At 59.2% G+C, this 12,459-nt stretch overlaps 1 protein-coding gene across 1 annotated transcript in view; it reads left to right on the forward strand.

Moving 5' to 3' along the window:
* The first annotated feature begins 1,009 nt into the window (after positions 1-1,009).
* Positions 1,010-12,459, forward strand: part of OSBPL5 (oxysterol binding protein like 5) — an 85,889-nt gene continuing 74,439 nt past the window's right edge. Inside the window, exon 1 of the mRNA XM_032153776.1 lies at positions 1,010-1,148. The gene's annotated coding sequence lies outside the window, so the exon portion shown is untranslated. The remainder of the gene's footprint in view (positions 1,149-12,459) is intronic.

Consider the following 12,459-nt stretch of genomic DNA (forward strand, 5'->3'; position numbering starts at 1 on the left):
GCCCTCCACAGCCCTGCTGGGAGGTCTTGCAGACGCCCATGATAGCCAGGCTTACGGTCTCCCAAATGCACGTGCAGCGTGAAACTGTGGAAACACACGTGTCAGTGGCAGTTCTGCCTGAGGAGGAGCCCAGGGCTCTCTGCGGAGGGTCAGTTCTGTCCCTTTTAAGGTTCTGCGTGGAAAAGGCTCCACGCCCTCTTGGGGTCTACCTACATCTGGGGATGCCAGAGCCCAGCTCCCAGTTTTTCTGGTCATTTGGGGACATACCATAGGAAGGACCTGCAGTGCACCTCAGGCTTGGACACTACGGCTGCAAACGCCCTGGGGCCAACCCTGGGCTCACACCCAATTTAGGGTCTACAGGCAGGGAGCCAGGGGCCAGGAGAGGACTTCTCAGCTCCCATGGGGATGCTGTTTAGGGGAATTAGAATGTCTTTTATATACGAGAGAACTGAGGGGTCTAAAAAGGTCTCTGGGGGGTAGAAGAAGGTGAGGAGAAAACACAGGAAGAAATGCACATGAGGGTAGGTTCTTGTCAAAAGGGTCCTGAGAAAGACGTACAGTTAGAAACAGAGTGTGACTGAGGGTCCTTCTTAGCACATAAGGGGCAGGGACAATGGGCTCAGATGTCTGGGGCTCCTCTTGTGTTCTGATGGCTCCTGAGACGGGGAGAAACGGCGACAGTTTCTTGGGTTCAGGAAGGGAGAGGAGGCGCCTCGCACCCTGGCTAGGGTGGGCTGGGGGCCTGCACCCCTAAGTTGGAGAATCCCACGAAGCTGACCCCACTCACCACTGCCCACCCTGCCAAGCCTCCTGGCCATTTTCAGCTGAGTGTCCCGACCTCTGACCGCCCGGGTGAGTGTGAGCCCCGGAGTGCGCGCGGGGGGTTGGGGGGCGAGGAGAAGCGGCAGCCGGTGGGGGGCCCCCTGGGCGCCCGCTCCGCGCCGCGATTCGGCCCGGGTTTTGCGGCCGCCGCGCCTCCTCCTCCCGCCTCCGGGCTCCCTGGGCCTCTTCCCTCCGCCGCGCCCTCGCTCCGCCTCGCGCGGGGGGACCAGCTGCTGGCATTTCCTGCAGCCAGGCCTGCGCCGCCAGCGGAGCCCCCGCGCGCCCGGCCGGCCCGGAGCACCGAGTTCGCGGCACGGTAGGAGGTAGGAGAGCGGCGGCCCGGGGGGCGGCGGGGGACGGCGGGGGGATGGCGGGCTGGGAAGGATACGGAGGGCCCCGCCGGGCAGGGCCAGAGCGAACTGAGGGCCGCGGGGGGCCGACCGAAGGGATCCAGGAGCCCGCGCCGCAGCACCGCGGACTCTGGCAGTAGCTAGTGCGCGGAGCCACGCCGGGGCCGGTCGCGCGGGGGAGCGGAGGAGCCTGGGGGCGCCCCGGGCCAGGGCGGGTCGGCGCCTGGCGGGTTGGGGCGGGTGGGGCCCGTGAGTGGGAAGCGGCGCGCCCAGCTCGGCTCCCCACTTGGTGGGGCTTAAAGGAGCCAGGACCGCCAGGGAGGGTGGCTGGGTCTGACCACCACAGACCCTGGCCAGTCGTTGGTCTGTGTCCCCAGCTCGGCCGACGCGGGCTCCAAGGAGCCAGGTCTTGATGGGTCTGCATGGGGTCTGGGATCAGAGTCTGGCGTCCCAGCTGCGGGCTTGGGAGGACTGCTGTGTCTGAGTCCGCAGAGTCAGGGGGCTGCCTGGATTACAGGCTAGGGAAGGACGCTTGCCCACAGCCCCCATCTCTGGGGCACTGACCCCCTGAAGATATGGAGCCTCAGGGATTGTTGAGGTGCCTAAGTCCTCAAGAGGGTCTTGTGCACTTGAAGATTCCTCCCGGGGAGGGGGGCGCGGGAGGGTGGGGCAGGCAGGAAGGAGGCTGGAGTCTGCAGCCCCCACCCCGAGGAACAGGCCCGTCCTGGGCTTCCCAGGCACCGCCCCCAGGCCCCACCCAGACCGCTGGGCTGCCTCCTGTCAGAAGCCAACTGGAGTTAGGGTTTGGGATGACTTCTGGGGGTATGGAGCGGTCACAGGGTGGGCTTACCTGCCCCTCCCTCATCCCTGGCTGAGCCCATTGCCCCTCCCTCATCCTTGGGCTGAGCGGGTCTGCCCTGCCACAGCGGCTGAGTGGATTTCCTCTCTTGCCATTTCGTAACTTGCTCCCCTCTGTGTGTCTGCCCCAGTCTCTTCAAGGTGCCTTTTACAGGCAGACTTCTGTAAGGGTCCCACCCCACCTGATACAGCCTCCCAAAGCCTGGAGAAGTGGGCCAGCCTTTGGGATCCTAGGTAGATGCTCTTGGGTCTGCCTGCACCAGGGCTGATCCAGATCCCAGACTGAACAGAAACCCTGCTCCCCACCCCCAAGAGTAAGGCCCCTCTGCACGTTTTTATCCCACCTCCTTGGTACACAGGGCCTTGCTGTTCCTTGAACCTGCCAGGTGAGTGGGGGCTTTGCAGGCATTGGGCAGGTTTGGGGCAACCTGGGGTGGCATCATGTGCCTGGCTGCTCCCTTCAGGTCTCAAGCTCCAGAACTGCAGATCCTATTGTCTGCCTGCATGCATGTGGGGCTGGCCTGGGGTGCCAGGAGGCAGGCACCGCGTGTGTCTGTCTTACCAGGCTGTGTTTAGGAAAGGTGACACAGCAGATGGGCCGGATGAGGAGCCTCTGACCTGCAGTCCTGGGCCTGGTCTCAGAGAGGCTGCCCTGCAGATGTCAAACCCCAGGCAGCCATCCTGCATGTCCAGTGGAGGCTCCTTTCTGGGTCCACATTGGGCCATGAATAGGCCATGTTCTTCAAAGGACTGCTTTCAGCTCTTAACAGAATACGAATGCAAGACCCCCCGCCCCGCCCCCACCCAGGATTGTATTTACTATGCTGAGAATGCCTGGTATCAGTTTCTCTCCTGAAATCCTGGCCTCGCTCTGAGTGCTGATAGTAATCTGACATGTAACGCTTGGGGGAGGGAGAAACACTGTGACAAGCCGGCGGGTGGAAGGGCTGTGTGTGTCTCTGACAGCTATGTTTTGGGGACTGGTGCTCTCTGCTGATTCTGTGGTTAAGCCTGCACACGTTTGCACACATACAGGCACAGTGTGCAAGTGGAGAACTTACCCAAGATGACAGAAGGTGCATCCCACCCCCATTCCCATTTATTATTCAAGGGACAGGTGAATCTGAGTCTGTGACCGCAGCTGAAAAATGTTGTGGACCCAGCTCGGAGTTCTCCTGGAGAGGCCTGGGGAGCTGGAAGCTCTGACCTCCTGGACAGGGGGTTGTAGAGGGGCCGAGGCCCAGGGGTGCACAGTGCCAAAAGGATCCCGGTCATTTTGATAGGAAGGGAGCTGTCGGGGAGGGAGCCGTTAGGTGCAGCTCCCCTTGTGGAGTACAAGGGCCAGGTGGGTAGAAGTGCCCACTGCTTGCAGGGTTGGCAGGGGAGCCCAGGGAGTGCACCGGTGTGCTGGGGAGTAGATGTTGGGTGGTGCAAGTGAGGGCCACTGGCCTCCTGACAGGGACAGGCATGCTGCCCCGGATGTCCTCATGCTGCTTATGACCGGCACAAAGGAAAAGAATATTGTTCTCGATGCCAGCTTTGCTTGATGACTTACCGAGCCTGCAGTTTGAGGAGGCAACTGACAGCCTGAGGATGGGGCTGTTGGGCTGGTCAAGATTTTTAAGGGTTTTGGGGCCTTGGTGGCTGGGTCTTGGCCACGGCTGGGTAACCTTTCCTGTGGAGATGTATGGGCAGATAGTGAAGCTGCTCCAGAGAGTGGTAGGGTTGGCGGTCGAGTACAAAGGACTTGGACTAAGGACTGCGTTGTTCTCTTAGCATCACAGTTGTTCTGAGCCAGGGCCTCTGGGATCGTGTCCACGAGGGTGTGAGGTTGCCTTGTGCTGACGTCTACACTAAGCGGAGTGGGCACCAGCTGTGTCCTCAGGACCAGGGCTCGAGGTGGGAGATGGGGAGGGGGTGGGACATGAGCCTTGTTGGCTGGCTTAGAGGGATCCAGAATTCCTAGAGGGCCTTTGTTGCAAATCTCAGAGCCACCCAGGCTGAGAGCAAATGCTTTGCTCGGCCTCCCAGCCCACCTCACATTCGGCTGATCCCTCCAGGGCTGGCCTCCACTCCCCTCCTGGCCCTACCAGCTCTTGCCTGGAGCTCCACATCAGCTACCTAGTAGGGTCCCCTTTCGTGGCCTTCCTAGCCCTTCTCCAGTCAGCAGCCAGCATGGTGTTTAAAAAGATAAACCACTTCATGTAATTTGCCCATTTAGAGCCCTTTGAGATTTGCCATGGGTCTCAGTAAGTCCTGATCCCTTTCCAGACCCCACAGGCCCTAGACGCCCCTCCACTCCTCCTCCCTTCCCCTGTTCTCCTCTCCCACTCCCCTCCCCTCCCCTCCCTCTCCCCTCCTTTCTCACAGGGTTCTGGCCCCAGCCCTGGCTTCTTACTCCAGGGTCTTTGCACTGGCTGTGCCTCTACTTTCGGCCCCTCCTTGGATCTGCACTTGGTGGGCTCCATCTAATTCAGGTCCCAGCTCGGATGCTGCCTCTCTGAGAGAGGCTCTGTTCCTGACCCGATACCCATTCCAAAGCAGCTCTCAGCTCTGTGTTTTGCTTTCTCTTTATTTATACTGAAATGATCACATTTGTTTAATTGAATGGCTTCCTATGGAGAAAGCGATTGGGCCAAGCCAGGTTCATGGTGGGTGCCACTGGTGCGTGGCGTCTGTCCCTGGTGGGTGCCGCTGGTGCACGGCGTCTGTCCCTGTGCACGGTTGCCTGCAAGTCTGCTCCGGGCTCTCTTCCCAGGGGCTGGCACACAGTAGGTGCTCTATGGTTAAGTGAGGCACATGTGGAAAGCCATCATACTGTCTCATCCCAGGGAGGTCAGTAGATTGACACTGGCTGCCCCCATCTAGCAAGTCCCATCCACCATGTCCTGGTTTCACCAGCATCAGCTGGTGTGGGATGTGACCAGCTCATTTCCTCCACGCTCTAGGATGGGAAGGACAAGAGTGTGTGACTCTTCCCAGGGTCCTATCATCTCTGATTTAGGAATGCAGCCCTTAGGGTGTCTCACCTCCTTGGGATGCCTAATATTGTGTTTGGTGAATGCAGATGGACTTAACTGGCCCATGGATCTCCTCTGACCCTGCTGACACAAAGACAAGGATGAAGGGGAAAGTTGAGCCTCAACAACTGAACAGTATGCCCTCTAAATATGTACATTCTTAGGGAGTTTAAGTGGAAAATAGGGAGGAGATTTGAGGGATACTCCACCTCGGCAGGCAGCTGGTCAGGCTGCCCGTTGTGACCAGCCTGGGGTCGCCTTCCCTTCACCCAAGGCCAGGGGAGTTTGCAAACCTGCAGTAAGCCCTGCCGTACCTGGCAGAACAGAAGCACCACCCCAGCTTGGAGACAGCATGCCTCTGACTGCTGGTCATGGATGGCCCCTTGGGAAGTGCCCTGTGCTTCTGAGCAAGGAGGCAACGGGCCTCCAGGCACTCAGGGACAGCACAGAGGGCGCTCTGTCGCCCGTGCCTTTGTCCCTTCTCTCGCTGGCCCATTCTCAGCTGCTTCCTCGCGGGGAAGGGCCTTCCTCGGCCAGGGGAGGGAGCGCTCGGTAGCCCGGCGCTGCGGAGGGATTGATGTGCTATTGGGGTGAATACGGCGCTCGGTGTGGGGGTGGGGGCGGCGGGTTGTCATTTAAAGCGGCCTTTGGGGATGGTCAGCAGAGGAAAGCGTGGTGTTGGGGGGGGCATCCGCATCTCCGCGCCCCTTTCCTGGCAGCCAGCGGGATTTCTCATGACCAGCTATTGCGCGAATAAGACACAAGAGTCAACTAAAGGGCGCGCCGCTGTGGGTCCCATTCGCTGGGCTGCGGCTTCAGGCAACTGCATTTGTATGCCCGCCTATTAGGGTGAATGCGAGGAGGGGAGTGTGGGTCGCTTAAAGGGCCGGGACTCTGGCAGCAGTGCGTCCCTCCTGTGGCCGCCTATTGCGGTGAATGCGGCGGCGCAGCAGTCGGGTCTCTTAAAGGGTCCAGGCGTCCTGCTTGCTGGACTGTGCTGCTTTGGGGCAGCTCCTGGTCCTGGGCGGGAGGGGAGCACTTTAGAGAGGCTCCCCACATTGGCCAGAGGGAGAGGAGCCCCGACGCTGGCCCGTGGAGCAGGAAGGCTAGATGCCTTCCTTACAGGATGAACCTCACCGCCCCCGCCCCCCCACCGCCGCCCCGCTGCCTTAGGAAGTCACCCAAATTTAGCAAAATTCAAGCCAGAGCCAGCAGGCACCAGGGTGGGGCATGTGACCCTGTTCTGGAGGGCTGGTGGGGCCAGGGCAGGGAGGGGGCTGGGCCTAAGAGATTGATGGTGGTGATGGTGGCAGGCACCACCTCGGATCTGATCAGAAGGCCTAGCTGAGGAAGACGCAGCCGGAATTCTTCACCCCAGGTGCCAGGGTCAGCAGAGTTTATTTGCCTCCTGTAAAGTGAGGCTCATGGCCGGCCCGTGAGAAGTCCCGAGATGGTCTTTGTACACAAGCGCTGGGTGAGCATCAGCCATTGTGTGGGTGACTGGCATGACCCCCTACCCCACCCCTATGGGCTGCCAGTCAAAGGTTTCCACCCTCCAGCCACCGTCTCCCTGGCTCGGATAGTCCTGGGCCACCCCACCCAGCCGTGGCCCTGGCCCTCCCCAGGTGGATCCTGTCCCTGCTGCAGACCCTCCACCTCTCTAGCCCTTCTCTGCTCCTGAATTTGGCATTGGTCCCAGGCTGCCCTGAGCTGTCTCAGGGGACTCCTGACCTGTGAAGAGGCAGCAAGTCCATGGGAAGCAGTTGGCCTGGGCTCTTTGAGGCTGCTGTCCTCACCTGTAGAGCAGGGACCATAGTACATGGTGTCCCTGAGTGCAGCGGATCCAGTTAGTGGCCTGGCACAGGGCCAGGGAGAATTGGAATGCCTTAGTCTCTGGCCTGCACACTCCCTACCAGCGAGCACTTTGTGGGTTAGGTACCAGGCCTCGTTACCCTGAGGCTGGGGTGCTGTGGATGGGGTGCTGGGACTTAGCATTAATACTCAAAGACGAGCTACAGAGGTAGTGAGATCCCCCAGCCCCAGGGACACCTGAGAGTTCTACCTCTTCCCCGCACCCACCTCAAGAACATACCTGTCTCTTGGGCAAAAACAGACCCTCATGTTTCATTCTCAGTGGCCTCAGGGTGCGTGCACACTCTCGCCTGTGCCCTCACCCTGCTGTCCCTTGTGTTCAGAGGGTGGCTGGCCCGAGGGCTCACAGCATCTGACAGGCTCCCCTCTGAGACGGAGGAAATGGGGCCCCAAGAATGGCAGGGTCGTGGTGCTGCTCCTCGCTGGGCTGCAGTCTCTCCATCTTTAAGGCACCCCCATCCCTGACATTTGCCCTCAACCCCCACACCTGTGGGGCTAAGGCTCCTGCACACGGGCAACACCCTGGCAGGAACCAAGAAGGAAACTTGGACATCCAGAGCTCCCTCTTCACTCCCGAGGCCCCGGCTTCTCCAAGGGCTTCTGTCCATCTGCTCCTGCTCCTTGAGCTGTTTTATATCTTGAGGATGCACCCCAGGTTTTATGCAGAGAGAAGCGTCCACTAATTTTCAAAGGTTTGAGACTGAGTGATTGGAAATCTTTCTCGTCCTTCCTCCCTCCCTCTCTCCTGCACCAGTGTGTGCAGCCCAGAAGAGGCCTCATGTATCACTGACCATGCACCAGTGTGCAGCCCAGAAGAGGTCTCATGTGTCATTGATGCTCCATGAGTCTAGCTTCTGCACGTGGGGTGTCCCCGTGGCTGGTCCTGGGGCGGTGGACTGGCCTGATGCTGCTGAGGACGCCCCACTTTCCCACAAGGCTCCACCCTGCTATCTTGCACATCCTGGGGCCAGGACAGGAAGAGCGCTCTGCAGATCGGAAAAGCAGGTGCCAGTGTGGGCACCGAGAGCCATTTGTGCTTTGTAGGAGTGCGTGCTCCCACATGGCACCCTCTGATCTCCTTGGGGCAGAGGAAAAGAGCAGGCAGCTTTGAAGGGAACCCTCGCCCACTCCAGCGCCCATGCTGGGTTTCCAATTTGGGCCCAGCTCCTGCAGGAGAGCAGAGATCTCTCTTGCTCCGAGACCTAGATTCTGCCTTGGAACGGCACAGCTGTCCCCAAAGGGCAGGCCGGGGCAGGGCGCTTGGCCACAGGAGGTTGGGAGAGTTTGGAGCATGAAGAACACCTAGAAATGTCAGGATGTGGGCCCCGTCTGGAAACCTGAGGCTGAGGCCGCTTCGGGACAGGACCTGGTTGTTTGTCCCATTACAGTGCCACAGTGGGTCATCCTCCCCAGCCCGGCAACCAGGCTCCCACGAAGGCTCCCAGAGAGAGGGGGACAGAGGTGCTCTCTGTTGGTGACTGGCACCCAAGGGTGCTTGGCCCCAGTGTGCTGCTGAACACACACAGCTGCCGTGGTCGAGGCCATCAGGAATCCCCACCCTCGTCCCTGCACCAAGTGCAGCTATGTGGCTCTTTCCTGCCCAGACCCTCCCTGCTGGCAGGTGCCCACCAACGGCCAGAAGAACCTTCCAGTTGCTGCAAGCCCAGCAGGCTGGACCAGTTTCTCCCGCATCTGATTGTTGTGAGCAGAGGAGAACGAGTTACTCAGTCCCCAGCCGGCCGGGGGTGGGGCCGCCTTCGTCTCTGCTCCATGGGCTGCTGGGTGCTCACACTCTAAAGTGATGTGGGTGGCAGGAAGTGGCCTTGTGGCGCCCACCCGCTGAGCACAGGGCTGGCCTGTGGAGCCACCCCAGTCATGGAGCCAAGCTGACTGGGGCTCTCCTGCCCCTCTCTGTCTTGGCAGAGGCCTTTCCCAGGCCTGCAAAGCCTGCCTCCATCGGGGTGCTGCCTCAATACCAGCGGACACCAGACATCTAGGTTAGCTAGCTTGGTGCCCAGGCCCCCTCTTGGCCTCCCCAGGTCTCCTGGTGACATCACCTTCTGGAACCCTGTCTCATCAGGGTGACCTCTCATAAGTCCAGCCTCATTCCTTATCTGCCCCTTCCCATCTTTTTACGGGTCAGGGTCTCTCTGCTGCTGGCCCTGACTCCCTTAGATCTGGGCCCCGCAAGGCCCACTTTTTCCCATGTTCTCGGGAAGCGCCGCTTGCTTTCCTCCCTCGGGGGCCGTGAGCCTGCTCCCATGTGTTTGGCCTGGGTGTTTTGCACAGAGGCGCCCTGGGCTGTAAGCACCGCCCTGTAAAGGCGTCCTTCACGTTCTGACCTGTGCAAGCTGGGAGCTTGCTGCCCTTGGGGGCCCCGAGGAGTGACCCGTCTGGCCTCGTGGACGGGGCGCAGTGCTTAGAACATGGGCTTAGCGGTTGGCAAAGCAGGTGGGAATCCCTACCCTGTGGGGCCACAGGCAAGTCCTAAAGCCCCAGGTTTCCTCGTCTGTGAAACGGGCCATTGCAGGGCCAGCCTCCTGGAGGTGCCTCGGGAAGTGGTTGGTGGGAGCATGAGCCAGCTCACCGTGGGTGCTGGCCCTTGGCCTGTGTGGAAGTGGCACGGGCTCTCAGAGCAGGGAGGGGCCACCTCCTATCGCGCCTATATCATTAATGAAAACGTTCATGCATAATGAATGATTGTGAAAGGTCTAAACACAGGAACCATACAGAATAACAGAACCAACCCCAGCGTTGCCAAGGTCCTGATACCTGGCTGTATTTGCTTCAGGCGTCTTTCAACAGCTACAAGTTACGTGTAGGGAGGGCCCCAGAGCTTGCTTCTTTCCCCAGAGCCGCCATCCTGGGTTTCCAGGCTCACACTCCCAGGCGGGTTTTGGGCTTTACTATATATGGATGGATCCGTAAACACACGCAGACAGATGTCACGTGACCACTGACGTTCTGCTCACATCCTTCTTTCTGATCATTTTAGAGTCGCAGAGAAGTCGCAAAAACAGTAGTTGACCGCCCTCTGCAACCTCTTCTTCTCTGTGTGGTTCTGTATTCCTTGTACATTTTCCTTGCTTTATGTACGTAAATCACATGGATTTCCATCCTTCGGAAGGACATTCTGGTAGTTCCATTCCGTCCCTGGAGCAAGGTCTGCATTCTGGTTTCCTTGGGCACAGCCAAGGGCACTCCCCCGGCGGACTGACCTGGGGTGGGGTCAGCAGCCCAGCGAGATGTGGCCTGGTCCCTCCTGTGCTCAGTGCTGACTTCCCTTCCCTTCCCCCTTGTCCCAGAGGGAATCATCCCTACCCCTACCCTTACTCTGCCTCAGCACAGGGCTGTGGGAGGAATCCTGGCCCCCAGGGGACACACCATACAAAGATGTTTGCCAGGGCCCCCCAGGGGCCTCTCAGTGACCAACACATTTTGTTAATTAAAACCAGAAACACAGGCTTGAGCCTGAGACTGAGGGCCCGGGAAGGGCAGGGTCCAGCCGAGGTTCTGCAGGTCTGCTCACAGCCCGTTCCAGCACAGCACCCACTTGCTGAAACCACACGTGTGTGGCCTCGCCAAAGACAGGGAGACGGGGCTTGGGAATACCAGCCAAGCCCCAGACCCGCGGCATCTCCACAAAGCTGGGCTAAATGGAAGTGAACTGTCAGCATAGTGGCTGCTGCCCTGGACATCTGGCCGCGTCAGACATGAGTGGCAAAGCTGGGGTGAGTGGCAGAGCTGGGGTGAGTGAGTGGCAGAGCTGGGGTGAGTGAGTGGCAAAGCTGGGGCACCCATCCCCTCTCGGGGCTTGGGATCACCCCAGGTCACCAGCTGGGAAGTGGTCCAGGCAGGATTTGAGCCCAAGTCTGCCAGGCTGTGCTGGGCATTATTCCTGGGAGAGGGGCCCTGTAGCACCTCCGGATGTGGCCAGGGAGAAATCCCTTTTTCCCAAGGAAGCTGGAGCTGTAGCCCATCTGTCCCAGGAAGGCCCTCCTGGGCGGGTGTGTGAGTTTGCTGGGGTTTCCACCACTAAGCAGCCCAGACATTGATTCTCTCTCAGTTCTAGAGGCCGGAGTCCAAGATCAAGGCCTTGCAAAGCTGGTTTCTCCTGAGGCCTCGCTCCTTGTCATGCAGACAACCACCTTCTCCCTGTGTCCTTGCAGGGTCATCCCTCTGTGTGCCTGTGTCCTCATCTCCTCTTTTTATAAGGACACCATTGAGATTGGACTAGGGCCCACCCTAATGACCTGTTTTAATTTAATGGGCTCTTATTATTATTATTATTATACTTTAAGTTCTAGGGTACATGTGCACAATGTGAAGGTTTGTTACATATGTATACATGTGCCATGTTGGTGTGCTGCACCCATTAACTCGTCATTTACATTAGGTATATAGGGGGCTCTTTAAAGACCCCATCTCCAAGTACAGCCACTTTCTCATGTCCTACGGGCTGAGACATCAACACGTGGATTGTGGGGACACAATATAGCCCATAACCATGGGTAGTGGAGCGGCAAGACTAACCCTGGGGCCCCCGCACTGCCGGGCGTCTCGTCAGTGGGTTCTGTTTTTATTCCCTGTGAGGACCCAGCATTTGCTGGGAGTAAGATTTGATGTGATCAGAGCCTTCCGCACCCATGAGTGTGTGCAATGTTCTCAGATTTCACCTGCTTGAATCTTGACTGTTTTATGCCCTCCCGAGAGCCTCAGCTCATCAGCTGCAACCTGGGCGAGCTGTACAGACCCCCGCTTGGTGAACAAAGCATCAGCAGGTGCACGCTCACTGTTCCGGGCTCACTCCTCCTGGGCCACACGTCAGCCGCTCTGTCCCACCGGCGGAGTGGGCGGGGAGGCCGGGATGCGGGTGACTCAGCGTGTTTGGGGTCAGCAAGCCCTCTACAACACATCCTGCTACCTGGCAGGTGTTGCACGCAGGGCCGTGCTCTCCAGGTCCCAGCATCCTGGGCCAGGATCTGCGGGCTGGAGTGTGTCAGCCGCTCCCTCACTTTTGCCCTCTGGCCCAGTCTAGCAAACACCTCCTACAGCGGCCCTCTGGACACCACATGGGGCCTTTCCTTCCAGGGAAAGTGGATAAGGGGCCACACACCAGCAGCGGTTTGAATGCCGTGTGTTTCTCGGGCACAGACCTTCCTTGGGGGCTGCGGGCCTGCCCTGGGGCTCCCTGCTGTGTGTTCGGTGCTGACAGTGCTGTTGGGGAGCCGGTAACCCCGGGGCTCCCAGCTGCAGCCACCTTATCTGGGCTGCACTTATATGGAGCCTCTGCTATCCAGGGCTCTAACAAGAATTCCAAATGTAGCAAAAAAGAAAATGAAAACGAAAGACTTCTCCTGGGCAGCCGTAGTGGACACCCACCCATCACCCGCAGCCAGGCCTGGTGGGCCGCTCGGGAGTCATGCCAACTTGGGGCTTTGCTTCCCGGCAGCTTGAGCCTGTGGTCAGCTTTTAAATTGAAGTTTAACGAATGACTGCAGGCAAATAACTGTCCTCCCGCCCTGTTCATTATT

This window comes from Hylobates moloch, unplaced genomic scaffold (assembly GCF_009828535.3).
Source record: "Hylobates moloch isolate HMO894 unplaced genomic scaffold, HMol_V3 SCAFFOLD_5, whole genome shotgun sequence".
NCBI classification, from domain to species: Eukaryota; Metazoa; Chordata; class Mammalia; order Primates; family Hylobatidae; genus Hylobates; species Hylobates moloch.